The sequence below is a fragment of the Melozone crissalis genome, unplaced genomic scaffold, assembly GCF_028551555.1.
Source record: "Melozone crissalis strain CALT ecotype California unplaced genomic scaffold, PUWL_Pcris_2 ptg000066l_1, whole genome shotgun sequence".
In the NCBI taxonomy this organism is placed as follows: Eukaryota; Metazoa; Chordata; class Aves; order Passeriformes; family Passerellidae; genus Melozone; species Melozone crissalis.
The window spans coordinates 1,082,594-1,110,313 of record NW_026535844.1 but is presented as its reverse complement, the minus strand read 5'-3'; the positions used below and the strand labels follow the sequence as shown (position 1 = coordinate 1,110,313).

The 27,720-nt window shown below is 52.5% G+C and overlaps 1 pseudogene; it reads left to right on the top strand.

Moving 5' to 3' along the window:
• The window catches only part of LOC128945551 (uncharacterized), a 1,882,792-nt pseudogene that overhangs the window by 1,373,403 nt on the left and 481,669 nt on the right, over positions 1 to 27,720 (top strand).

Here is a 27,720-nt window from a genome sequence, read left to right as displayed (position 1 = left end):
GTTTGAGCTCTTTTTGGGGTTAGATTGAGCTGTTTTCACTGGGATTTGAGTGGTTTTGAGGTGACAGATCCATTCCTCTTGGCATTTGCAGTGCAAAGAGATGGAGAATAGAAAAAAATTAAGGTGAAATTAGAAGTAGAAGCAGCCAGGTGTGTTCTCAACATGGATCACAGGGAATGTGAGTGACCAGGGCTGTGCCCAAAGTGCCTCCTCCAGTGGGGGATGGAGCTGGAGCAGCGCATGAAGCTCTGCCCGCACTCGGGGCACTCACAGGGCTTCCCTTGCCGGTGCCTCCGTTGGTGTCGGGTCAAGTGAGAGCTGTGTGAGAAGCTCTTCCCACATTGGGGACACTCGTAGGGCCTCTCCCCAGTGTGGATGCGCCGGTGAGTGACGAGGGTGAAGTTGCACTTGAATCCCTTCCCGCAGTCGGGGCAGCGGAAGGGCCTCTCCTCTGTGTGAATCCGATAGTGCTGGAGGAGATTGGAGCTGGTCGGAAACCTCTTCCTGCATTTATCACACTCGTAGGGCCTCTCCCCTGTGTGGATGCGCCGGTGTCTGATGAGGTGGGAGTTTTGCCTGAATCCCTTCCCGCAGTCGGGGCACTGGAAGGGCTTCTCCTCTCTGTGAATCCGATAGTGCTGGAGGAGATTGGAGCTGCTCTGAAACCTCTTCCCACACTTGGAACACTCGTAGGGCCTCTCCCCAGTGTGGGTCCTCTGGTGCACAATCAGGCTGGAGCTCTCTCTGAAGCACATCCCACACTCAGAGCACTTGTACGGCCTTTCTCCAGTGTGGGTCCTCTGGTGGCTGATCAGGCCGGAGCTCTGGCTGAAGCTCTTCCCACACTTGGAACACTCATGGGGCCTCTCCGCAGTGTGGGTCCTCTGGTGCCTGATCAGGCCGGAGCTCTGGCTGAAGCTCAACCCACACTCGGAGCACTTGTACGGCCTTTCTCCAGTGTGGATCCTCTGGTGCTGGTTCAGGCTGGAGCTCACGCTGAAGCTCTTCCCACACTCATCACACTCGTAGGGCTTCTCCCCAGTGTGGATCCTCTGGTGCACAATCAGGTTGGAGTTCCGCCTGAAGCTCTTCCCACACTCCACGCACGTGTGGGGCTTCTCCCCATCATGGACCTGCTCATGGAGCACCAGCTCCGAGCTCTGGCTCCATCCCCAGCCGCCTTCCTGGCCCAGGCTGGCTCTTTCCCCCTCAGATCCCCGCCGGCTGCGTTTGCAGCCCCTCCTCGTGCGGCATCTCCGGGGCTTTTCCTCCCCGTTGGCTTCCTGTGCCGTGGAGCCGCTCAAAACGGCCTCTTCCACCAGGTTCTGCCGCGGGCATTTGTCCTCCCTGCTCTCCATGCTCAGCTCCTGCTCTGGGGGAGGAAGGACAAGGACAGGATGGGATTTGCCTCTGTGCCACAGGCAAGGGCAAGGAGATCCCCCCAGGCCTGAGCTGCAGCCGGGGCCGTGCTGGGCTGGGAGATGGAGCAGCACAGAGGGGAAAGGGGCACTGACTTCCTCCTCACCTGCCTCAGTGTTCCAGGGCATCTTCCTCTTCCTTGCAGCCTCCCAGGCCTTGGCAATGGGAAATCCTGGTTTGGGGAAAACAAGGGATGAGAGCGTTTGTAGGAGCATCAGGGGGTAGGACGGTCGGGACGGACGGAGACGAGAGAGCTCTGCAGCCAGGTCGTGGAACTTGCGGTTTATTGCAAAGGGCCTGGGTGCAGGGCCCTGCTTGGAGCTGCCAGACACAGCTCGGAGCAGGCCCGAGAGAAGAGAGGGGTAGAGGGGATGAGAGGGTAAGAGAGTAAGAGGAGAAGAGCGTAAGAGAGTAAGGGTCCCGTTACAATACAATAAATTTTCTTCTGTGTTGAATATTCTATTTCTTACTAACCAATCTGGTACCAGATGCAAATCCTACAGCATTTACATACAGCCTGTAAGAATCATTACATCACCATACTCTGTTACATTTTCAACCCTAAAATCTCCTCTTTGGACCCCTTCTATTGAACTAGTGGGGTCTGCTCTGACCCTTGGATCTGTCTGCAAGCAGAGGGAATTGTTTCATCAAAAGGGGATTACCTTCAGTTGGGCCACACCATTGTTTTCCAGTTGTTCACTAACTGAGGTATCTCAAAGCTTGCTTTCATTTCAATCTTCCTTACACTTTTTATGTTCACAAAATCTTTTGCCAGACAATCGTATTTATAAGGCTTTCCTGTTTCATCTTCCCAAAAACATATTGAGTTTGAAGGTCCTTCTGCCCAAGTCCATGTCTACAATCACCAGCCATCAGGGCTCCAGAAAAACCTTCCAAACACCAAGATTCAGCCCTGAAAAAGCCTCCCAGGAGTTCCCCGTCCCTGGTCCCTCCCCTCTGGTGTTTGGGGGTTCCCCCTGTCCCAGCTGTTGGGGGTCACGCTTGGATTGGGGGTCCCCCTTCTCCTCGGTGCCCGCCCTGCCCAGGCTGCTGGCAGTCTCAGCAATACCAAAAGGTCCCCCTGCTTCGCTCTCCCCATTCCAGGATGCCGGGGCTGTTTGGGCTCCTGGGCTCCCCTCTCCCCTCATTCTCTGCTTTGGGCTGTGAATGAGACGAGGGCTGATTGTCCCAGACCTGCCAAGTGAGTGCTGGAGTCTCCCACGCTGCGTTTCCAACTTTCCTCGAGGGAAGCTGCCAGTAAAGAGACACAGCGAGTGATAAGAGGAGTGAGAGAATCCCCCGGGGTAACTGGGACTGGGTCTCAGAGAGGGGCTGGACCCCTCGGAGGAAGGGAGCAGAGGAGTTTCTGAGCCAAATCCACTAGGAAATGGGACAAAAGGGGCTCCTAAAAAATCTGCTGGTTTGAGGGATAAGAGAGCCCAAGAGCATCCAGAATTAAAACCTGCTGGGTTGAGGAATTAACATTCCAAGAGCATCCAGGGTTGTGCAAAATTCTGCCGGATTGAGGATATGCTCAAGAGCATCTGGGGTTGGACAACACAGCTGGGTTGAGGGATATCCAAGAGCACCAGGACTGGCCAGAAACACCTAAACTTGTAGTAGGTGATGTGATAGTGTAGTATATGGTAGAGATAATTCATGCTATTAATGTATAAAATATTGTAAAATCCACATTATGTCTTTTGACCATCCTGGCAAGAGCAGTGTCTTATTCATATACATCCAGTTCCTGGACTTGGTTGAGATAAACATCGGGGTTTTTAATGAAAGAATAGAACCTTCCAGGGCGATAATCGCTGGCTTCCCCGGGTCACCAGGTCCAGCCAAGAGTGACTATTGCCTCGACGATTACAGTTACCAAGATGATCCACAGCGCCACCCTGATGCATGTGAATGCTGACTTCCCCGGAGTCTACTGACAACATCAGACACCTGGACTGAGTCTTTGTCCACCTCTGCTCAGGTAAAGACATGGTTATGCATTGGAAGAGACACAAAGAACATTCTGTGATCTCTGCCTCGAGCAGAATAAACTGTAAAAGAACTCGCTGCGTCAGGCAGCATTTGTGAACAGGGGGAGACTCTGACATTCGCAGCTCAGATCCGTGTTCACCCAGCACCAAACCCAGGCTCGACGCTGACCCTTGGCTGTGCTGGTTTTGACAACCGAACTTCATTCGCACAGACAAATTAATAAATCTTTGCTAAATTTTCCTATAAGTTTGGCTCTCGATTTGATCATTCATAACAAAAGGTACCTTATTGTTGTCTTGTTGTGTGTGAGAGTGAGTCACACACAAAATCTGCCTCAGCGTCCCAGGTGGGTGGGAAGGGGGGGCTGTGGAAAGAGGTGTGCATGACCCACAAATGAGCCATTGTTCTCCTGGGTGTGTGGGGGCTGTGGCATAAGGTACAGGTGACCTGCAAAGGGGCCATTGTCCCCAGGGCGTGTGAGGGGGCCGTGGCTAAAGAGTGTGAGTGACACACAAATCAGCCTCACAGGTGAACGGCACCGGAGGCAGCAGAGTCAGGGCCCTCCCAGGAGGCCCGGAAATACTGAGACCCAGAGGCCACCCCAAGGTGAGGGGGGGCCACAGGGACCCGCGATTCTCTGTCAACAGGGATCCACTCTGTGTCCTGAGGGTGGGAAAGAATGTGTGGAAGTGAGTGAGAAATAAAAGTGAGTGAATGTAGATGGATGAAAGTATAGGTAATGTAGATTCTGTAATATCAGCTTCACTATATTTCCGTGGAGGGAGGTGTATTGTACTGAAAGTAGTGTGAGAAAAAAGTTTTTTATTTTTGTGGGTGTAGTTGAAAGAAAAGTTGTATTTAGGTTGTTAGTGAAAGTGAAAAACAGAGGCAGAAGATGAATAGATAAGATCTTGAAAAATGAGACAGAAAACCAGTAAGTTGGATACAGGGAAAAAAAAGAAAAAAAAATAGAGATACAACTCCTTGCAAAAGGAGAAAATACAGGGTATGCAGTAGTCGATGGGAAAAACATGCAAACTATGGAAAAAGGGAAATTAAACTTAAACTAGTAAGCTCAAACTTGTGAATTATATACTTTAAAAAGAGCACTAGAATATTTAACACAAATAAAGGAACAATATATACTGATTCAAGGTATGCCTTGAGAGTAGTACATACCTGTAAAAAATTTGGAAAGGAAAAAGATTACTTAATTCAAGAAGAAAAGGACTAGTACATGAGGAACTTGTTTTAGAGGTTTTCGAGGCATTACAATTAAGTATAAGAGATGGCTATAGTACATATTAGGGAACTCCAAAAGGGAAAGACCCCAGAAAGAGGAGGAAATAATTTGGCAGATCACGAAGCTAAGGATGCAGCAGAAAATGGAGCTGAGTGAGTTATGTTAATATTAACTCCAAATGAGGAAAAACTGGAAATTCTAAAGTTTAGGGAAGCTGAGAAAAAAGAATTAAACAAGACAGGAAATGAAGAAGATAAATCAGGGAAATGGAAACTTCTTGATGGAAGACAATTACTTAATAAAATATGCTTACTAGGAAAATATTAGAAGACAGGCATCAGAAAACCCACTGGGGTACTCAAGCTTTGTGTGATCATTTTTTAAGGAATTATGGGTGCATTGGGATTTTTGGATTTAGGATGTATCCCTAATTTGCCAAAGGATAAATAAAAAGGTGATGAGAAAAACAACATTAGGAGGTCATGAGTTAGTTCGTTGGCCATTTCAAAGTATCCAAGCAGAAGTTTGGATTTGTTAGGTTCTGGGTTTATTTGTAAAAAAAACCCATTTAATATACAAGAAAGAGAATATGTCATATGTTAGACAGGAGATTTTAGGAGAATAAAAATCTTTAAAGTATCAGAAAGCCCCGAGAAAAAACAAGAAAAGAAAAAGGGGAAATGAAAGTGGGGGGAACAAGAGGAAAAATCAGAAAGAGAGTGGGATCCTCTGCAGGTCTTGCCCCCTCCGTTCGCGGCCCAGGCGCCTGTCCCGGGTCCCGGCTCGCTGCCCGCCTCAGCTCCGCCTGCCCCGGTTTCCATCCCAGGTGCGGCCTCACTGCCCAGGGCAGCTCCACCTGCCCCGGCGCTGTCGCTCAATTTGTGTGCCCTGCTCCCACTGCCTGGCCCGCGGCCGCTCTGCCGCCCATGCTGGGCAAGATGGGGGTTGCTCTGTCCTGCCGCCTGCTCCGAGGTCACCGCGCTCACCGCACCCAGGGGGGGTCCCAGCCATCCCATCCCCGGCTGCCCTGCCCGTGCCACCTGCGCTGGGCACCGCCGCTGCTGCCGGGCTCTCCCACCTGACTTTGCTCTGCCGGGAGCTGCCGGATCAGCCGCCATCAGCCATGTGGGGGCTACCCACGCTCCGCCTCGGGCTCCACGGGAAGATCCCCCTCTGGCGATTCCGGCAGCAGACCCTGCTCACACTCCCACCGAGCCTCGGCGGGATATCCTCCCCTGACCCCGTCCTGCTCTGAGTTACATCCCTTTGGTAACCACAGCTCCGGCTGCTCAGGGAAACTCTCTCTCTCTACAGGAAGCACCTAATCGAAACACTAGGAGCTCAGTTAAAAGTCAGCCCTCTCCAAATTCTTTCTCAAAACACGGGAGAAAGGCTAGAGAAGGTAAAAAAGTGAAAGAGTTAGATGAAGGGATTGCTCTATTTCCGTTCAGAGAGGTTCCCATGGGAGGGATGCGCTGCCCCGCCCCGCGGGAGCCACCAGCGCCCCTGCCGGCCATGCCCGGAACTGCACCCAAGGGCAAAGCGCTGCAGCCCAAAGGCCGGGACTGGGTCTGGGCTCTGTTTGCTGTCACTGCCGCAGCTGTTGGTGTTTCTTTGCTTTATTATACACACTAGTAAAAAACTGGTATTCCTATTCCCATATCTTTGCCTGAGAGTCCCTTGATTTCACTAGCCTAAAAATTAAGAGGGAGGGGGTTTGCATTCTCCATTCCAAGAGAGGCTTTTTCTGCCTTCCCGAGCAGACACCTCTCTTGTAAAGCAAGACAAGCACCCACAGGCACTGAGGGGGGCTGCAGGAGGGGCAGAAGAAGGCCCTGCAGAGCTTGGGCACAAAGGCACAGCAGGTGAATGCAAGAAGGGAGCAGCAAAAGGCCAAGCTGAAGGCAAAGGCCAGGGCACAGTTCCTACAGCCCCTGAGGGATCAACCCCAGGGCCCAAGGAGGCCCCAGCACCCAGGGCACGGCTCGGCCACAAGCACCTGGCAGAGGCATTGCCCTCCTCGGCAGGGGAGAGCCCACCCAAACAGCCCCTGGCAAGGAACCACGGCTCCAGCTGCAGGGCACAAGGACACTGCAAGCACAGACAGCAGCACCCTCAGGACCAGCAAGTCCACCCCTTGATGGACATGGATTGGCAGGGCTGTCACAGCTCCCATCACACCAGGGACCCTCCACACTGGAACCCTTGAGAACATTTAGCGTGGGACGGCACTGAGAGGAGGCATTTCCTGATGGACACATGGGTCTCTAAATCCACTCTATATCTTAGATCTAAGGGGGGGAAAATGCTAAAAATATGTTTCATTAGTGAGGGGATAAGTGGGAAAGATGTATGGTTTTATTCAATCACTTTTAGTAGATCCGGGAGATGGGTTTGAAATGCGTGAATTTTTATTTGCTCCTAATTCTTATCATGATTTACTGGGAAGGGATTTGATCACTAAACTCGTAACACAAATTAATATTATAAAAAGGGATACAGAGGCCAGTTGTGTTGTATCTCTGTGTCAAATGTCTGACGAGGCCCACGCTGAATTGAATCCAGAAGTGTGGGCAGCCCCAGGGAAAGAGGGAAAATTAGATATGGAGCCTCTCCAATGCACTCTGAAGCAACCAGGACAAGTGGTGTCTAAAAGCAACAGCCTGTTCCAGGGGAGGGAAGGAAGGGGAATCAGACACAGCGCAGGTCACCGCCCCATGCTCAGCTCAACCCGCGCAGCTGTGGGTGCTTGTGAGAGCCTGGCACTGAAATGCCCTGAGCAGGAAGGCTTCAATATCTTCTGCTGACACCATGGCACCTAACAGGGGGGCAAAAGCAATTCTCACTGCTTCAGCAACCACTGGAGCAGATATCAAGGCACATTCTCCCACAGCAAGCTGGGCTGGCACACAGCCTGCCCTGGCACTTTGCTGCTGCCAACATCCAGCCAGGACATCGGCTCCTGCCTAAGGAGTGCAAAGCAGCACCACTGGTGGCCAAGGGGCCCATGCCAAGTGTCCCTGAGGCCACAAACAGCCGCCAGCACAGCTCAACACGGGGGAACCCCTCAGCCTGGCCTCAAGGGCTCTGAAGCCCCGCAGATTTGCACTTCCCGTCTGCAGCAGGAGGATGGGAGGCCGCCCCTGAACCTGCCCTGAAGGCAACGCAGCAGCAGCCAGGGCTCCACAGCGGGCCAAGCCCCTGCGCCTGCCCACAGATCCTCGCCTGGAATCCTCTGCAATCCTGGCCACCCTCCTCTGCCATCTCCAGCCACTGGGGCCAAGCCTTGCTGCCACTGCTGCAGCTTCAGCGCTGGCTGGGCCTGCACTGCCACAGCTGCTGGGGAACACCACGGCACAATTCCACTCTGGGCCTCACTGACACCCACACTCTGGGCTGCCTGCCAATGCAGTGCTGCAAAATGTACTGATTTCGGTTCTTTTCAATCTTATTTCTCTGCTCAGGCTTGGTTTGTCTTTGCCTTGGGGAAAGGAATTCTAAAGCTTTTATTTAAGGGATGTTATGGCACTGAATCGAAATGAGTTTAACATCCCAACAGACTGGGTATACCCAGCAGCAAACAGCAACCAACAGCTACCCCAGACACTGCCCCCGGCAGAGCTGGAGACACCTGGGCTGGAAAAGGCTGAGAAGGAAATCCAGGAGTGTGGACCGAATTCACATCAGAGGGGAAGAAATCCAGGTCCAACAGGAAACCAAATACTAAAAACTTACACAACTTGGAAACAAGGAGCATTAAAGCAGTGGATTTAGATTGGTTCAGACTACATAAAGTTTAGGAAAAATCTAGTAAAACTCACATGCCATGGAATGATTTTCTCTGCACAGCTGGGCTATTTGTGAAAGAAATTATTTCTGTTGCACATCCTGGCCAGAACCAAGGAATGCTTTGACTCTCTAACACTAAAGACATTCTTGGAGAGTTTTTGTTTTCCCTGCAGTTTCAGTGACAAAATTACAACATGAGAAAAATTTTTCATAATATTCCCACTTCATATTGCCAGGAAGGTTTGGTACAGAAGTGTGAGAATCAATTTTTGGTCTGGATTTTTCCACGTTCTCCTTTATGTTGCATTTTGCAAAATCGAAGAGATTTAACTGTAATACTTTGAACTTATAAATAGTTAATACTTTTTTTTAAAACACAGCAGATTCTTGGGGGGCCACATGTGACTCACCAGATGGCTGCCCTGGAAGAGAAGCTTCATTCCAGGCAGCCTCCAGAGGAGCTTTAGAAATGCAAATGAACACTGCTGGGCAAAGTGTGGACAATGTACCTGGGTCCCTTGCCTGGGGCAGGAATTAGGCTGATTCCCTCTGCCCCTCACCCCAAGCTCTGCCTGCTGGCACTGATGGAATTTGCACAGCTCGAGGCAGAGCCCAGGGTGAGTGAAGTGAAAATTTTCCAGGATAGAAATCCATTTTAATTTAAGGGAAATGTACATTTTTGAGTTGAGTCTGTAGTTAGAAACCATAGTTATTTAGCTAGACTGCAAGGTCTAAGCTCAGTGGAGTTACTTCAACGAAGGACAGAGATAAAGGGGGGGAGACAGAAGATGATAGAAGGAGACAGAGACTGCTGTAAGGGCAAGTCAACCTGACCTCGGAATTTTTTCTGATACAAAGGAACTAGTGGTAAATGTCACACGAAACCCATAAAAATGAATATGTATGAACCTATTGTGAAACTGTATGCATATGTATTTAAGAGAGAGATAAAAAGAGACCTGAAGTTCTCAGAGGTACGCATGCCTTTTTTCGAAGAGAGCAATCTCCGCATGCATCCAGCGCTGTAATAAACATACCAATTTCACAACTTTGACAAAGTTGTAGAGTTTTCTTCTTTTCTCCGCAAAACATTATGGTGAGCCAAGGCAGGAGTTCTCTGTGCCCGCAGGGGCAGGGGGGATAGACAGACCTCCAAGGCGCTCCCTAAGATTTTTTTCCTGGTGGGGCTCTGCTCGTCTCGACTTGCTTCCTGTGAGGACAGACAAGGACCTGCTGGCTGCGGAGGAAGATATGGTATGTACTGAGGGGCCCCCGGGGGAAAAGAGAGCTGGGGAGTAAATCACTCAGAGACCTCTGGGTGTAGCTGGTGGAGCAGCTGGATTAGAGACGGGGGTTCATTGTTCTGATAGAGCAGCCGCTAGCGACCCTGGGGGTGGGTCGACTGGACCTCTATGTGTGTGTATGTGTGTAGTGTCTGGACACTGTATTGGGGGTTCACTGTCTGATAGAGCAGCCGCTAGCGACCCTGGGGGTGGGTCGAATGAATCTCTATACGCGTGTGTGTGTCAAACACTGTGTCGCTGTATGGTTAATGCATTGTGTGGACAGTGCACTGTGTTTCTAATAGTGCAAGTGTATAAGTGTATGGTGTATAAAAGAGAGTAGATCTACAGTGCCCTACAGTGCGGGGGGAGTGAGTACTACCCGTGTTTGAAGCAGCCGAGTGAGGCCTGAGGCGCCGGCTGCAGCAGGCTGCGGGGGCAGGGAGAGAAGTGCCCCGCGGAGAAGTGGGTGGAGAAACGTCAGTGACGGTATTTATTGTGTTTAAATGTAGTGATTTGTGTAGATTTGGTACATTTTAACCGTGACTATGAGCTCAGAGAGTTCCTTTGCCCTGAATCTTTGGACTTGATCTCTGGACTGTGTGCTGTTATTTTGATTTGTGTCCAGGGAAAACTGATGTGAGTAAATGCTGAATTATGGTATGCTGTGTTGTGTTGAGAAAAGGGGCACTTTGAGAGATATGCCCTTTCCCAGTGATTTTGTGTGGTGATTTTCTTCCACTGTATTGTGGTAATTTGATTCTCGGATTGTATAGTGGCGTTTGTGGAGATTTTAAGATTTTGTTTGCAACAAGAGTAGCATTTTACACAGAAGAACTATGGTATGGTGATTTATGTTTAACTATAGTAAAGCAAATTAAAGGAATTCCAAGAATTCTCCCCTCACAGCAATTCAAGCCCTGGCTCTAGTGAATTTGAGATAAAGGGGGGGGTGCGTGTGTCTGTGTCTGTGGGCGTATCAGAGTTTCTGCTGTGACAAGCACAGCCTTTTTGCAAGGCAGTAAAACGAGTGTAAGTAGACACAGTGCGTAATTAGATTGTGCAAGAAGAGAACTAGAAAGGACTGATATTTTGTAAAACGGAGTTTAGATAGAAGAGATTAATGAGTTTATGAGACTTCAGCTGGTACTATAGTAAGTCTGGACTGGGAACAGCTTGCTGTAGGGATTTAGAGTTCTCTGTAATAAACAGAATAGCCTGCCTCTGCGGGCAATTCCTTCGGTGCAGCAAGAGGCTGGCACACTGCATTAGTATTATTGCAGTGCGGTGTTTGTGAGAAACGCTGGTATTGCTGTTCTAATAAGGGTCAGGGCACATGCCCCGAGTGTAAATTAAAGGTTTCTGATCAAGCTGATTCAGAACCTAAGATCTTAAAGCTCGTGTGTGGGAAATCACATCTGATACCTGCCACCTGGAGCTGTGTGTGTGTGTGTAGAAGGAAGACTGAGAAACTATTGTGAAGCTTTGTAAAGAGAAGATTGGGTGGAAGCAAGATAGGGCAAGGAGAAAGAGATAATGAGAACTGACCAGAGCAAAGAGGTTGCTAAATTAGCCCCTTTTAGGAGGGGCTCACTGGGAGAAGGCTGCCAGTAGGAGCAGCTCAGAAAATAAGAAGATTTATAATACTTCATTGCAGTTAATACTGTTTTAAAATAGGAAGGTAAATGGGATGGGGTTTTGTATGCTGATATGTCTTTTTGTTTTAAGAAATCACCCAGAATGGCAAAGAGACTGTGAGATCAGACTGCCTTCTGGTCTTGGCCCTTGAAAAGGAAAACAAGGCAAAGAGAAAGCAAATCAAATGTGTTGTTCAGCATGCAGCATAAGATATCAACATATGAAGTCAAACAAAGATTATCATGCTGAAATGCAAAGTGATTACAGTTCACAAAATGAGTACATATGATTTGTAAAGGCTCCTCCTAAGGTAAAGGAGGAAGGATAAAGATGACCTCCCCAAAAGGGAAGAAGGCTTAGGCTCCAAAATATACCCACTCGAACCCATCCCCCTCCTGGCAGTTCAATTTCATCCAGAACTATGATGTAACAGACCCCTCTGCAAGAGGCAGTGAGATCAGAAGAAAGAAAAGGGTAGAATTTTAGTCAACACAAGGGCCATATATTCAGTTTTAAATAAAGCTTTAGTACTTGTGGAGAATGTTTAGGTTGTAGTGTGGGGAACAACTGGCCAGTCTGAGAAGGCATGCTTTTGCATACCCTTAAAGTAACATGTGTACTATGTGTACTTAGAAGCTTTTGTACAATTCGCTCAATTCGCTAAACATTCTCAAATGAGAAAGGTTACTCTGGAGGCAAATGATATAAAGATGTTAGGCTTAACATTAACAGCCATTGAAATTAAGAAAGACATTAGTAAAGAGATACTAGAATAAGTAAATAAGTGTTTTTGAGGGTATGGGCCTCTGCTGTACCAGGGAGGGTGAAAAATGCCCCCACATAGTAATCAAGCTTAAGGAAAGAACACAACCAGTGAGAATTGAATAGTACCCTCAAAAGGAAGATAGAGAAGGAATCAGCCCAATAATTGATAGTACTGGATTGAGGGCTGTCAATAAGATAACACAGAATTTATACCCTGTGGTAGCAAATCCATATACTTTACTAACTTGTTTAACACCTGAGCTAACCTGGTTCACTGTTTTAGGCCTAAGAGATGCCTTCTTTTGCCTCCCTATCCACAAAGCCAGACAGAAAATTTTTGCATTCAAACACAGCTCACATGGTCCATGTGCCTGAAGGCTTCAAAATTCCCCACTCCGATTGGAGAACAGCTTGCAAAGACCCAGAGTCTCGAGAAGCTCCACAAGAGGAAAGGAGGCTGTTGCAGTACGTGGATGATCTTCCAGTAGCCACTCGGACGAGAGAAGCCTGGATGGTAAGCCTTTTGAATTTCCTAGGACTCCAAGGATGCAGAGTCTCAAAGAAAAAGGCACAGGTAGTGAAACAGAAGGTAATCTACCTGGGGTAAGAAGTGAGTGCTGAGCAGCAGGCTTTAAGGCAGGGAAGCCCTATGCCAAACCCTGAAACCCCAGACAACAAAGGAACTCCCAACCTTCTTAGGCATGGCAGGGTGGTGCCGGCTGTGGGTTTATAGTTATGCACTGCTCGTCAGACCCCTCTATGCTCTTATTGCCGATGGAAACAGAGATCTCTAGTGGACAAAAGGAGCCACACGGGCCTTTCACCAGCTAGAGAGTGTCCTTATGTCAGCTCCAGCCTTGAGACTTCCAGATGTAAGTAAACCATTCTTTCTATTTTTCCATGCAAGGAATTGCCCTGGGAATACTGGCTCAGGACTTGGGTCCATACCAGAGGGTAGTTGCTTACTTCTCTAAGCAACTTGATGCAACAGCCAAAGGATGGCCAGGTTGCCTCAGAGGTGTAGCAGCAGTTGTGCTGAATATTCAAGAAGCACCCAAGTCTACCCTAGGTCAAAAATGACTGTGCTAGTGTCCCACACAGTGTCCGCAGTACTGGAAGTAAAGGGTGGCCACTGGCTTTCACCACAGAAGTTTCTGAAACACCAGGCCATCATAGTAGAGCAAGATGATGTAGAGATAGTGGTGACTAATATTGTCAACCCAGCTTCTATTCTCAGGGGAATCAAGGAGAAGCAGTACACCATGACTGCCTAGAAACCATTGAAGCTACCTACTCCAGCCGCCCAGACTTAAAGGACACTCCTTTGGACGATGCAGAGGCCTGGCTCACTGACGGGAGCAGCTACATTGCCAGTGGAAAGTGACATGCAAAGTACACAGTGACTACCTGCAGAGAGGTAATAGAGTCTGGACCCTTACCAACAGGTACCTCTGCACAGAAGGCTGAGATAAATGCATGGACCCATGCCTTAGAAACAGCAAAAGACATTCAGAGTTGTGCATGTGCATGGAGCCATCTGGAAGGAGAGGGGACTGCTGACCTCACAAGGGAAGAAGAGACAATCCGGCTGCTGGAAGCAGTTCAGCTACCTGAAAAAGCATATTAAGGCACACCAGAGAGTGAGCTTAAAATTGGAGGAAAGAAATGAGCTGGCGGATGGGGAGGCAAAGAAAGCAGCAAAGGGTGAGGTAATTATGGACAGATCTTCCTCGAAGGTAAGCCATAATACAATAATACTAATCAAAACAGACATACAACTACAAGGGGTGTGTCACCCTGGTTTTTTAGGATTTTCTATGCCTTCAGATGTTGACATTCTTGTAGTGAACTTTCTCACACACTTTCTGTAAATAACTCATTGTTTTGCATTCCTTGATGGAGGAGGAGAGAGTTGATGGACTCTTGGTTTAACCAGTGTCATTGGAGAGGTGTCACTGTCACCCTCCAGTCCTCTGTCACTTTTGTAAAACTATAAATATTGGAGTCAGAAAATAAGCTTCCCTTTTTTCCTTCACCTTGAGAACGGTGGTGTGCTTGTGTTCTTTCGTGTCCTACAGCGACATCTGGTGACCGCCCAAGTGCTCCTCACCACCTTTACTGCAATCAAGATAAAGGAACAAAGCACCTAGATCCATCATTCCCGAGTGAAGAAGGCTCCTGAGGGACTTTAGAAAGTTACAATGGGTAACAACAAACTGAAATTAAAACTTTCTCAAGAAAATAAATAGAGTGTGAGTAAAATGATAAGCACAGTGTAATAATCCCCCAAAGAACAGAACGACTTGTCGTTGAAATTGATAATCAAGTAGGTGTAGCTTAGAAAGTTGTGTCATTTATGGTTATTGCTGTAACCACAGCTAATGCAGCACCACTTCCATATCATGTGACTAGTATATAAGTGCCAAGGGAAAGCCTATGATTTTAACTCCCAAAAGTCTCTGGGTCAAATGCTAAAAATTACAAGTGCAACTGTGTAAGAAAGAAGAAATGGTTGGGGATGTAAATATGTGTTTGTCCAAGACAGATTCCATGAATCTCATCAAGAATCCTCAATACCGTGACAAATGCTTAATTAAGTACACTGGGTTTAGACTTAGATACAGAGCGAAGTATTTCTCACTTTGAAATGCATCCTATTAACCAGACAACCTTGCCTGTGTATACAAGACAAGGTTGTATCTGCCTCAGAACAGCATGCCCCACTACAATAGTAGATGAGATCACAGTGAAGGAAACTCAATTTAACTTGTGCATTTGTAACTTTGTCAAAATCAAAGGATGCGCTTTTTCCTATCAGGCAACTGTCGTATCATACCAACATATAAAGGCGAATTTGATCACTGTCCAAGAAATATTGCCTGTGCCCATAGGGATGAACTTAACTTTGGTTGCCAAATTGTTCAAACATTATGAATTAAAGAAAATTCTTAAAAAAGTTAAAGATAAAAGGAAAAGAACTTTGATTACAATACACCATGACACAGAGACTATACGGAAAGTATTTAAAAGATTGGAAAAAGGCCCATCCCATCATTAGTGGGATGTGCTTTGTGAGCAGTCTCCAATGGCAGCTGACTTGCTCAATACCTTCGTTCATCCAATTATTGTTTTACTTCTCTTGGTTAGTTTAAGTTTGATTTTGTCTATTATAGTACTTATTTAGAATTACACACTGTTGCAGCAAGTAGCAGCTTTAACTTCAATACTGAGAACATATGGTATGGTTTTAAGAAACACTTACCACATAAGTTGGCTCAATAAAGAAGAACCTATATGTTAGTAAAAGAATTTACCAACCTTGAAGAAGGAGTAGGGATTGAATTATGATTTAAAAAATTTAAGATTTTAACTGAGGGTTAGAACCAATTCATATTGAAGTCAGATACACCAACAACTGGTTAATGATTATTAGATGCTTAAGTTAAAGCTAATTGTTACATTATGAGCTCATTTGTAGAAGGAAGAGGAGCAAGTGAACCAATATAGGAACATATTGAAACCAGCAGAACAATGCCCAGCACCTGGACTCTGTGTCAATCCATCACGAAGCAGGGGGCCTTGGATTGTGCCAGAGCGTCACAGAGAACTGATGAAGACATTCCTGACTTCATCCCTGGGACCACTGACCCAATTTGGGACCACTGACCCAATTCAAGAGAAGAATTGCGCACACGTGAAGGACTAATAACCTCATTTTAATACAAAGCGGGGATGGGAGGTGCTGGGGTTATGCATATGTATTATTTTGGGAAATAAATAGAAGGCAAAAATCCTTGTGTAGTGCGGTCACGCATTTCAAGAATGACCCCTTCCAGGCCACCTACCAGCGTAATAAACATACCACTTTCTAACTTTAACTAGTTAGAGAGTCTTTGTCCCTGATTTTCAGTTTTAATGATTAAGTGGCAATGCTATAGACCCAAAACTGACTACATCTGGGACTGCACAAAAGATTATGTGCATACAAAATAATAAGAAAGACCACTTGGAAGAAGCAAAAATTATTTATGAAAAATAAAGGCAAATAATGGAGGATAGAAAAAAAGAAACACTGCTCAAGCCAAATTATTTGTAAAAAGGGAAGAGGAATGATTATTATAGATGCTTATTATATTGTTATATTAAGACGAATCTTATATGTACAGTGTTAAAATAACTTTGCTTATTTCTGCTGTTAATAAAAACTTAGACATGGCAGTAGTGGTAGCTGATCTAGTCAGGAGTGAACTGTCTGTTTGGTCGGGATAACATCCAGTGAACACGTCATGAGCACCCTGCTACTGATGTGCCAACTATCAGCATCTGCTGTCTGAAGAAAGTGTGGACCAAGGCCCAGAGTGGAAGTGATCAAGAGAGGGAACCAAAACCACAGCCAAGAAACACACATGCTCTGAAAAGGCAGAGCTGAGGAGGAGCCATGCTAAACAGTTCCTGAAATATGTAAACTAGATGATGGATATGCATAAGAGTCTATGAATATGCAACAGGCTGATGTAATAGAAATGGTATCAAAAGGGTGTTTCCCAAACTAGCAGGGATGCTCTTGGCTTAGTACCAAGATGCACTGAGCAGTAATTTTTGTTTTACTGTCTCTGTCTCCTACTGTCCTTTATTAAAGTTTTAAATTTTAACAGGAAAGTGAACCGTGTTTTTCACAAGGAAAGATGGAACCTTAACGTGTATCGGTCCCTGGTTGCCAACAGCTGGTCGTAGTGGGGATTGTAAAACCGGTTCTTTTCTCATTTTTTAGCTTGTACGTTTCACTATGGGGCTACACTCTTTGATGGCTTTTCTCACGATCTTTCCCCTCCTTCGCTTGCTCAAGGCTGCAATGAGTTCATCAATTTCACCTTCCCCGGAGCTGCTGGAGCAGGAGCTCTCTGGTTCGGCTGACCCTGTTGTACCATATAATCTATTTTGCCGACCCCCGATCCTAGGGAGCCCCACGCGGGATTTGCTGCGTCTTTTAACCCGGGCTGCGCGTCCGCCCGCGCCGGTGACGTCATCCCCCGAAGCCGCTCCCCGGCGTTCACGGTTGCCATGGAAACTGACAGGGCTGGGAGCGGAGAGACCCCGCCCCCATGGGAGGTTCCCTCTCCGCCCTCCCGGCACAAGGCTCCGCCCCCGGCCCCTCCTCCTCCTCTCGGGGCGGTGCCGTGGGCGGTGCCCGCCATCCATCCCCTCCCCTCTCCCGGCACAAGGCTCCGCCCCCGGCTCCTCCTCCTGGCCCGGGGCCGGCGCCATCCCTGCCTGGCCGGGCTCGCCTTTCTCCTACTTCCCTGGCTGGGCCCCATCTGAGCTGCGCCTCCCCCGCCCCCCGATCGTGTCGGCGCTGGCGGCGGCAGCGGCGGGGGGGCGGTGGCGGCGGGGGGGGCGCGCCTTGGCCCGGACCCGACCGACCCCACCCTCAGGGCGGGAGCGACTCGATCTGAGCCTTTTTCCTCACTTGTTTTACTTTTGTTTGCCAATATTGGCTCTTTTTTCCCTTTTCTCCCCTTTTCCCTTTCAGACTAAGGGATGCTCTTCCTTTTGCTTTGCTGCGGGACTCCCCTGACATGCTGGCACCATAAAGAGCCTCGCATACTCCAGCTCACCTGAGCACCCTGAGTATTTATCCTCACGTCTACGGCAAATCAAACTTGATATTAATCTCTTATCCCAACTACCAAACTCGGGCCTCGTCTGATTGTCCTCTAGCTCCTCTATACCGCGGCCAGATCTTTTCTGAGTCCAATGAGTTTGCATTTGAAAAACAAGGCTCCCCCCGGTAAGGGCTCCCCAGTTTCTCAGTGCTAATCCTACAGGACTGTCTCTCGGGATATTATCACTACAGCACTCGCAGCAGAATATACACACGGAATTTTAACAGTTCTGAGCAGAAATTAAAAGAACCAACGAGAGAGAGAAAGAGCGAGATTCCGATCGCGGCGCTCCGGAGCGGCGGTGCGGGAACGATCCCTGCGCCAGCACTGCCGGCCCCAGGCCAAGCCCAGCCCCGCAATCCAACCCCGCTGCTCACAGCGCCCGCCCTCCCCGGCCCGGGGCACAGCGAGCCCCGCACCCGCTGCGCTCCCGAGCACAAAACGCCCCTTCCCACCGCGCTCACCCGATAAACACAGCGCCCCTGCAGCCGCTCACGCCTCTCTCGCTCCTCCCGAGCTTCTCGGCCTCCCGCACCCTCTGCCCCGCACCTGGGCCCCGCCAGTGCCGCGGGCTGGGGGCAGCAGCTGCACCTTCCTCTGCCTCTGCTCCAGCCCTGCCCAGGTGCCTCGGCTCCCTTCGTGCTCGCCACAAACTGAGGCTTTCACAAGGCTGACCTAGAACAGAGGCCAGACACGGTTACACAATGAAGCAGGCATTTGTTAAAAGGCCTCCGTGGATACACCTTGGGCAGAACAACAGCCCAGCCAGGGCTACGCCCAAGATGAACCAAAATGGCCACAAAATGGTTGGCCGGTCACGAGGTCTGTCACTTTTATAAATTCTGCTCCATTTGCATATTGGAGTTATTTGTCCAATTATGTCTTTAGACGATGAAGTCCCATCCTTCTTGTTTTTCTCTCTTCAGTGCCCGTTGTTTATGCTCTTGGGCCTGAAGTTTGGATTATTTGTCCTTGGGTTCCCAGCTAGAAAGGAATTGTTTTGTCTCCCTGCTCTGTGAACAGAGCTCAGCATCCCTTAATATGAAGCCCAGACCCACAGAGTAAAGCAGCACAGAATCTGAAAAATAGAAAAGCCAAAACCTGAGGCATCAAATCCATGAGAGCCCCCCACACACTCACCACGCCTCCCCCTCGGCACCACCCAGGCCCTCCCCATTGATTGAAGCCCCCAAAATGCTCCCAGGCCCGAGCCCCTTGGCCTCCCTGAACCCCCGGCCCGTGTTCTCACCTGGGAAACCCCAAATCTTTGGGAATTCTCAACTGGGATTACCCAATTCCCTGGAAACCTCACCTGGGACCCCCAAAACCTCCCCTGGGAGCTCCAAACCTTCCAGGATCCCCCCAACCCCCCCAGGATCCTCCAAACTTTATCTGGGATTCCCCCAAACTCCCCCGGGAGCCCCCAGACTCCACCTTGGATCCCCCAAACCCCCCAAAACACTGGTGACAGTGCGACAGAACTGGTGGCACTGGCTTGGTGACACTGGAATGAAACAGGGGACACCGGGTTGGTGGCACTGCAATGATGACATAGGGGTGGTGGCACTGGGACTGCCTTAGGGACACTGGGGTGGTGACAGTGGGATAGAACTGGTGGCACTGGGGTGGAATTGGTGGCACTGGGCTGGTGGCACTGGGATGGAACTGGGGACACTGGGACAGGACTGTTGGCAGTGGCACAGGGATACGGGGATTTAACTGGTGGCACTGGGCTGGTGGCACTGCCGTGTCCCTGGTGCCACCTGTCCAGTGTCCCCATGTCCCTCCAGTGTCCCTGGGGGTGGCCGAGGATGGTCACCTGCTGCTGGCCCTGGCCATGGTGGCCGTGTCCTGCAAGGTGGCCTGGCGGGATCTGGGGACATTGCAGCATCACCTGGCCACCAGCGGGGCCACCAGCGGGACATGGCCCTGCGCCTGCATGACCGCGCCCGGCGGGTGGCGGCCACCAGGGCCAGCGCCGAGGCCACCGCCGCCACCAACGAGGTCACCGCAGATGTGCTGGGGCAGCTGGAGGAGGTGACGCTGGCGCTGGGGACGTTGGTGGCCGCTGTCACCCGGGACAGGGAGGTGACGCTATGGGGGACAAGGGGACAGGGCTTCCCCAGCGCTGCCCGGGCACTCGGGGACATCGTGGTGGCCTTGGGGACACCGGGGGAAGGGCACAAGGAGGTGACACGGAGGCTGGAGGTGGCCCAGGGGGCGCTGGCGGGGCAGGGGTAGGGACAGGTTGGGGACACGTGGGTGGCACTGTCACCGCCAGGGCACAGGGACACCCTGAGGGACATTGGGGACCTTGGGGACACCCCCGTGTCCTTCCCTTCGAGACACCAGGGCCAACTTGACGTCCCCTGTCCCGTTTTGGGTCACCACAATGTCCCTGATGTCCCCGCAGTGTCCCCAACAGGACATCGGGGGACACTTGGGCCTTGTTCAGGACCCTGAGGAGACATCAGGGCCATGTGGGGACACTCAGGGGACATTGGGGTCTCGTTGGGGACATCGGCGGGACATTGGGGACCCCGCCCTGGCCCTGCCGGCGGGGGGGCGGTGCTGGGGGGGTGACCTCACCTTTCCCTCGCCCCTCCCCACCCCCCCGGCCGCGCCCCATTCGGGCGAGTCTCTGACTGTCGCTCGGGTGTGTTCACTCCCCGGAGCGTCACCAAAGTGTCACCAGAGTGTCTCCAAGGCGTTCCCGGCGTGTCCTCCAGCAGCCATGGAGCCCCGCGAGGTGCGACAATCCCGGCGCGGAGGCGGGAGGGACACAGGGGACACAGGGGACACAGGGGGTGGCGGGAGGGGCCGGGGGGCCCAGAGGGGACCAAGGTGGTGGGGGGGCAGGAGGGGAGAGGGGTTCACAAGGGGGACAGGAGGGTGTGGCAGGAAGGGGGGACGTGACAGAGGGGTGGAGGGGACTGAGGGTGGTGGGGTTGGGGGAACAGTGAGGGGCAGGGTGTGGCAGAGGGGACAAGGGGGGTAACAAAGGGACAGAAGGGACAGCAGAGCCCTCCAGGGAGGGGACGAATGGGACCCTGAGAGGGCACAAAGGCACCACCGCAGGAGGCCACAAGAGCCACCAGGTCCCTGACACCTCCCCTGTCCCCTCCTCAGCTGTTCCCATCCCTGCTGGAGTCGCTGGTCACCGTGGTGGCCACCCTGAACAAGGTGGCAGGCACCACGGCCCCGTTGGAAAAAATCGAAGAGGTGTTGGATGTGCCCCCAGAGTGCCTGCACGCAGGCCTGGAGGGCTTCGCCAATCGCCTCCGGAACACCCTGGACCACGGTGGCGTCACCCGGTGGCACCGTGGTGTCACCTTCGAGCGCAAGTACACTCTCACCTCCCTGGGCCAGGCCCTGGCCGCCTATGAGAGCACCCCATGGACCACCTGGGCCCAGGTGACGAGGGTGGCCAGGGCCTGGCAGAAGTCGGTGGCCACGCTCGTCGACAGCCGGCTCCGGCTGCTGGGGAAGGCCACCGAGCTCCGGGATGCCTGCAGGGACGTGGTCGCTGGTGAGGGCACCACTGCGGCCATAGAAGATGCTATGGGAGAGGCCGAGGTGGACAGCAGTGAGGAGGAGGAGGAGGCCACCACAATGAGAGAGGAGGCAGAGGCGGCCTTGAAGATGCTGGAGCAATTGGTGGCCGCATGTGACGAAGCCACTGCATTCCCCCAGGAGCTGCGACGCAGGGTTCGGGACATCAAAGCTGCCCTGAAGGGGACAAATGAGCCGACCCGCGACTTCCGTGTGACCTTGGCGGCCAAGGTGGCCGAGGCCGAGCGGCTGTGGGATGCCAGCGCCCGCCTGGCCAACGATCACCTGCTGCACACACTCGGGGACATGGAGGGCATCTACTGGGATTCCTGTTATGACCCTTGGCTTGATAACCATAGCTACCGTAAGATGGTCGAGAAATGCCAAAGAGCCATCGAGGACATCCCAAGTCTGCTGTGGGCACAGTGATGTCACCACTGTGCTGTCACTGGGGACAGTGACATCATTGGGGACATCACTGGTGTCACTTGTCCCCTCTCTACTCCCCACATGGGATTCGAGACCAATTTAGGGAATTTTCTGGGAATTTTCTTTGAAATCGTCCCAAATCCTGATGGGAATTCCTGGGGTACTGTCACTTGGGATGCTCAGGGACACGCAGGGACACTTTGGGGACACGCAGGGACATGCAGGGACATGGTAGCAGGTCAGAGGGTGAATGAGCCCCCTCGGTGCCTTCAGCAGAGGCAGCTTTCCGCCGTGGCTGCAGTGGAGCCGGGTTCTAAATGACAATATAATAATTGGCTTTTGCAATTCCTGTATTGGCTTTTGCAATTCCTGTATTGGCTTTTGCAATTGTTGTTATTGATCACAAGTATTTTTCTATGGTGCTTGATATAGATACTGATGACTGATAATCCCTTGCAGCTGCTTGCTGGTACAATATAATCTATACGTTGATGTGTGCACCGTGTTACCGATTTATTGTTTGCCTAATGGTGCCTTGAGTCGCTGCCTCTGCCCCCAGCCCCGTTATCATCAAGGACCCCCCCCCAATTTACCAGGGGCCCCCCATTCACTGCTCCCCCCCTTCACCGATTCCCCCAAAGCGCTGGGACCCCCCCGATCCATGAGCTCCCCCCAGTGCGCCAGGACACCGACACCACCATCCATGGGACCCGACCCCCACCCCCCACCCCTCACTGCCCTCCCACTCACCAGGACTCCCAATCCATGGGACCCCCCCCGCACTCACCAGGACCCCCCCGGCACCCCCCCTATTGATTGAACCCCCCCGAAACACCCCCAGCCCCTCCCCGGCCCCCCCGAGCCCCCGGCCCGCGTTGGGCCCCGGTGGGGCCGCCGCTGAGCGGAGCCTGTCAATCAAAGCCGATCGGGCTTGTAGTCACGCCCACGGGGAGGCGGGGCCCCGCGGGACGGCCAATGGAGACTGGCAGAGCGGGGAGGGAGCGGGGATTGGAAAGGCGAGGAATGGGAGCGTAGAAAAGGGACGGAGCCCCATAAGCGGCGGCCAATGGGGAGGGGAGAGGGTGTGGCCTGGGATGCGAAAAAAGGGGAGCGCGGGAAAAAGCAGGCAAGGAATGGGGGTGTGGGAAAGGGGCGGGGCCTGGAGGGAAACAAAAGTGGGCGCAGCTTGACGGAGAAAGAATGGGGCGGGGAAAGGGGCGGGGCGTAAAAGGAAAGGAAACTGGGCGGGACCTGGCGAGGAAGGAATGGGGCGTGGGAAAGGGGCGGGGTTCCAAGCGGAGCCTGGGAAGGGGAGAAAAAGAGACCCCTTGGGGACACTGGGGGGTTGCTGGGGACACCAAGGCTCCCAAGCGATCCCAAATCCTACTGGATCCCAAGGAATAACCCCAAATGGTCTCAAATCCCAAATCCTGGATCTAAAACTTCCCAGATCCCAAATGCCACTGGATACCCCAAATCCAATCCTAAAAGGTCACAAATCCTGGATCCAAACCAATCCCAAAGCCCAGACCCCTACTGGATCTCCAAAAACAATCCACAAAAACCAATTTCAAATCAAAATCCTGGCAGGAAAATGGACAGGGATAGTGGGACAGGAAGGGGGACACTGGGGTGAAACTGGTGGCAATGGGATGGAGACATTGGTATGGGGACAATGGGGTGGTGGCACTGGGAGCACAGGGATGGAACTGGGCAGGTGGCACTGGAGCAGGACTGAGGACACTGGGCTGGAGCTGGGGACAATGAGAGGGGACTGGGAAGACTGGGATGGTGACATTGGTATGGGGACAGTGGGATGGTGGCACTGGGCTGGCACTGAGAGCACTGGGATAGAACTGGGCTGGTGGCACTGGGATGAACCTGGTGGCACTGGGATTGAACTGGGGACACTGGGGTGTGACAGTGGGGGCAGCCCTGGGGACACTGGACTGCTGGCACTGGACTGGTGGCACGGGGATGGAACTGGGGACATGGGGACAGAGCTGGTGGCAGTGGCACAGGGACACTGGGATTGAACTGGTGCCACTGGGATTGAACAGGTGGCACTGGATGGGTGGCACTGCTGTGTCCCGGGTGCCACCTGTGCGGTGTCCCCGTGTCCCCACAGTGTCCCTGGGGTGGCTGAGGACGGTCACCTGCTGCTGGCCCTGCCCGCGGTGGCCGTGTCCTGCCAGGTGGCCCAGCGAGTGAGGGGACATCGCGGTGTCACCTGGCCACCAGCGGGGCCGCCAGCGGGCAGTGGCCGTGCGGGGGGCGGGGCCTGGTGTTGTGACGTCACCTCACCCCGCCCCTTTCCGGCGGGTGCCATTCCTTGGACATCGGCTCTGGCTCTGCGGGGAGATCGAACCGGCACCGAGAGATCAAAGGAACGATGGGAAGGGTTCCCCTGAGCGATGCATGCAAAACGAGCTTTGCCTTCGCAAACAATCGGGGCTTGGGGGGTTAATTAATTAATTAATGCTGGCATCAGCAACCCAGTGCCAGCCCAGTGTCCCCAGTCCTGTCCCAGTGCCACCAGCCCAGTGCTCCCAGTGCCAGCCCAGTGCCACCGCCCCATTGTCCCCATACCAATGTCACCATCCCAGTGTCCCCATCCTGTCCCAGCGTCCCTGTCCCAGTGCTCCCATTTCTGTCCCAGTGTCCCCAGTTCCACCCCAGTAGCAAAACAGCAAAAAAGAAGAATTTATAAATTCTTCTCTCGTCACCAGAGAGTGGAAACACGACACGATTTAACTGCAAGGAGAAATAAAATAAATTGGTTTAATGCACAAGATAGCATGGGGGCAAGTCAAGGGTTAAAACCAAACAAAAGAACATCTGAACTCACAGGAATGTTTGAAAATAATTTATATAGAATATAGAAAATTATATGCATAATTTTATATAAAAAGGAGCAAATTTTTAGTTAATATATTAATAATACATAAGTATAACATAAATTGTTAGTATAAAATACATTAATATATTTTGATAAAATATATAATATTGCTATTGTATTACTCTCTATATATAATACTAATATATATTTTGATTAACATTATATTATGAATATGCATAAACCCTAATGAATATGCATGAAAACCTCTTTGAAGTAACAGGACGTAAAGAACATGGCTTAATTAACGGTGAGCTTTTGGCAATTAGCCCCACAATTTTAACCTTTAACAAACTTTTATAAATATTTCAATTCTGACCCGTGTTTCTCACAGGGGGTCCCGGCTGATAATGGGGGAGGGGTGGACAGGACTGAGCCCCAAGAGACCCCCCCGGTGCTGGGGACCCCCCTGTGCCCCCCCAGCACTCGGAGCCCCCTGGTCCCACTCCCGGCTCCCCCCAGTCCCGGTGCTGCTCCCGGGGGTCCCGCGGCTCTGGGGGCTCAAAGGGGAGGGGGCAGAACGCCCGTGATGGGTGGGGGGGCACAAAGGGGGGTCCCGGCCCGGTGCTCGGGGGGGTCGGTACACGAGGGGGGGTCCGGTCCCTGTCCCGGTGCTCGGTGAGGGGGGATCAGGGCACGAGGAGGGCCCAGTCCCGGTGCTGGTGCACAGGGGGTGCTCAGTGATTTGGGGGAGTCTCCAGCGGCCCCAGTGCACGAGGGGGGGGTCTCGGTGCTCGGTGATTTGGGGGGGTTTCTGGTGGTCCCAGTGTCTGAGGGGGGGTCCCAATGAACGATGACAGCACTGATTGATGGGGGGGTCTCCGGTGGTCCCGGTGCACCAGGGGAGGGTCCCGGTTCCTCGGGGGGGGTCCGGTGGTGCCGGTGCACGAGGAGAGGGAGGGAAACTCGAGGGTCCTGATGCCTGAGGGGGGTCCTGAGGGGGGCATCCCGGTGCATGAGGACGGTGAAATTTGGGGGTCCCGGTGCTCAGGGGGGTCCCAGTGGGTGCTCAAGGACGGCGTGTGACACAGAGAGAGACCCCGGTGACACCAGGGACCCCCACACAGCGACTGGGCCAGTCCTGGTGACACTCGGGGGGCTCTTGGTGGCACCTGAGGAACTGGTGGCACTCTGGAGGCTCGTGGTGACATAAGGAGCTGGTGGCACTGGAGGTGCTCTTGGTGACACGAGAAGCTGGTGGCACTTGAGGAACTGGTGGCACTCGAGGGGCTCTTGGTGACACACAGCACTGTGGCACTCAAGGAGCTGGTGGCACTCGACTGTCCACAAGTCTCTCCAGTGACATCACTGCACCAATGACATCGAAGTGGTGACATCACTGTCCCCACAGCAGCCTTGGGATGTCCTTGATGGCTTTTTGGCACTGCTCAGCCACTGCACAGCTGCTGGGGCCACTGGGGCCACCGTGGCCACCATAGCGACTCAAGAGGAGGTTGTGGATGTCCCCAAGTGTCCCCAGCAGGTGATGCTTGAACAGGCGGGCGCTGGCCTCCCACAGCTGCTCAAACTTGGCCACCGCAGCCACCAAGTCCTCAGGGACATTGGGGGATCCCTCCTTTGTCCCCTCCAGGGCAGCCTCAATGTCCCTGAGCTGGCACTCCATGTAACTGATAAACTCAGTGGCTCTGTCACACGCATCCACCAAGCGCTGCAGCGGCTCCAGGGCCACCTCTGCCCAATGTCTCCTCCTGATGGCCGCCCTCACCCGCCTGGAGGCCACCACAGCCTCTCCCATGGCCTCCCTGGTGGCCATTGCCACCTGGGCATCACGTGTGGCCCCCACTGAGGCCGCCTCATCCCTGTCCAGGGCCACCATGAGCTGCTGGGCTGTGGCTGCCAGGTTGTCCCCAGCTGTCCCCCTGTGGGTGGCCTTGTCCTGCTGGTCCCTGGCCCAGGCGAGGGCCGCGTCCTCGCAGGCATCACGGAGCTTGGTGACCTCCTCGACCAGCTGTTTCCATCTCTCCTCACACACAGACACCAACTCCGGCCAGGCGCTGCCCGCGGCTCTCACATCGGCCCAGGTGGCCCCGGGGGTGGCCCCGAGGGTGGCCAGGGCCTGGCCCAGGGAGGTGACACCGGGGTGTTCCAGGGCCTTACGGAGGCTCCAGGTGAAGATCCTCAGGGCCGCGTGCAGCAACTTTGGGGGCGCACAGCGCCGCACGCCCCAGTGTGGCCCGGTCACGGTGGCTGTCACATCGCCCAGAGTGGCCACCACGGACACCAGAGCCTCCAGCAGCTGGGGAGGGGACAGCTGAGGAGGGGACAGGGGAGGTGTCAGGGACCTGGTGGCACATGTGGCCTCTTGTGTGGCCCCTGTGCCCTCCTGGGATCCCATTTGTCCCTTCCCTGGAGGGCTCTGCTGTCCCCTCTGTCCCTTTGTCACCCCCTCATCACCTCAGCCACCCCCTGCCACCCTCCCTGCTGTCCCTGCTGCCAGGCCCTGCCACCACACTCGTAGCCTCTGCCACCCTCTGTTGTCCCTTCTGCCAGCCCTCATGTCCCCATCCCCGTGTGTCACCCCCATCCCCCCCTGCCCCCACACCATTTCCCCTCCCCCTCTCTGTCACCTCTACCCTTCCTGCCACTGCCTCCTATCCCCTTTGCGACCCCCTGTCCCCTCCCACCACATCCCCCATCTCCCTCCATTCCCCACTGCCCCTCACCCCCAGTGTCCCCTCTGTCCCCCTCTCCCCCCACCCCATCGCACCTCTTGGGGCTCCACGCTCACTGGGGACACATTGGGGATGCTCTGGGGACACTCTGGGGGTCGAAGGAGCCTTGGGATGCCCTCGATGGCTCTTTGGCACTGCTCGGCCACCCCACAGGCACTGGGGCAGGCAGGACCACCAGTGAAATAGACCTTGATGATGTCATCAACTGCCCCCAGCAGGTGATCCTTGACCAGGTGCGTCTTGGCCTCCCACAGCTGCTCGGCCACCGCCACCTTGGCCACCAAGTCCTCGGGGGCATCAGGGGATGCCTCATTTGTCCCCTCCAGGGTGGCATCGATGTCCCTGAGCAGGC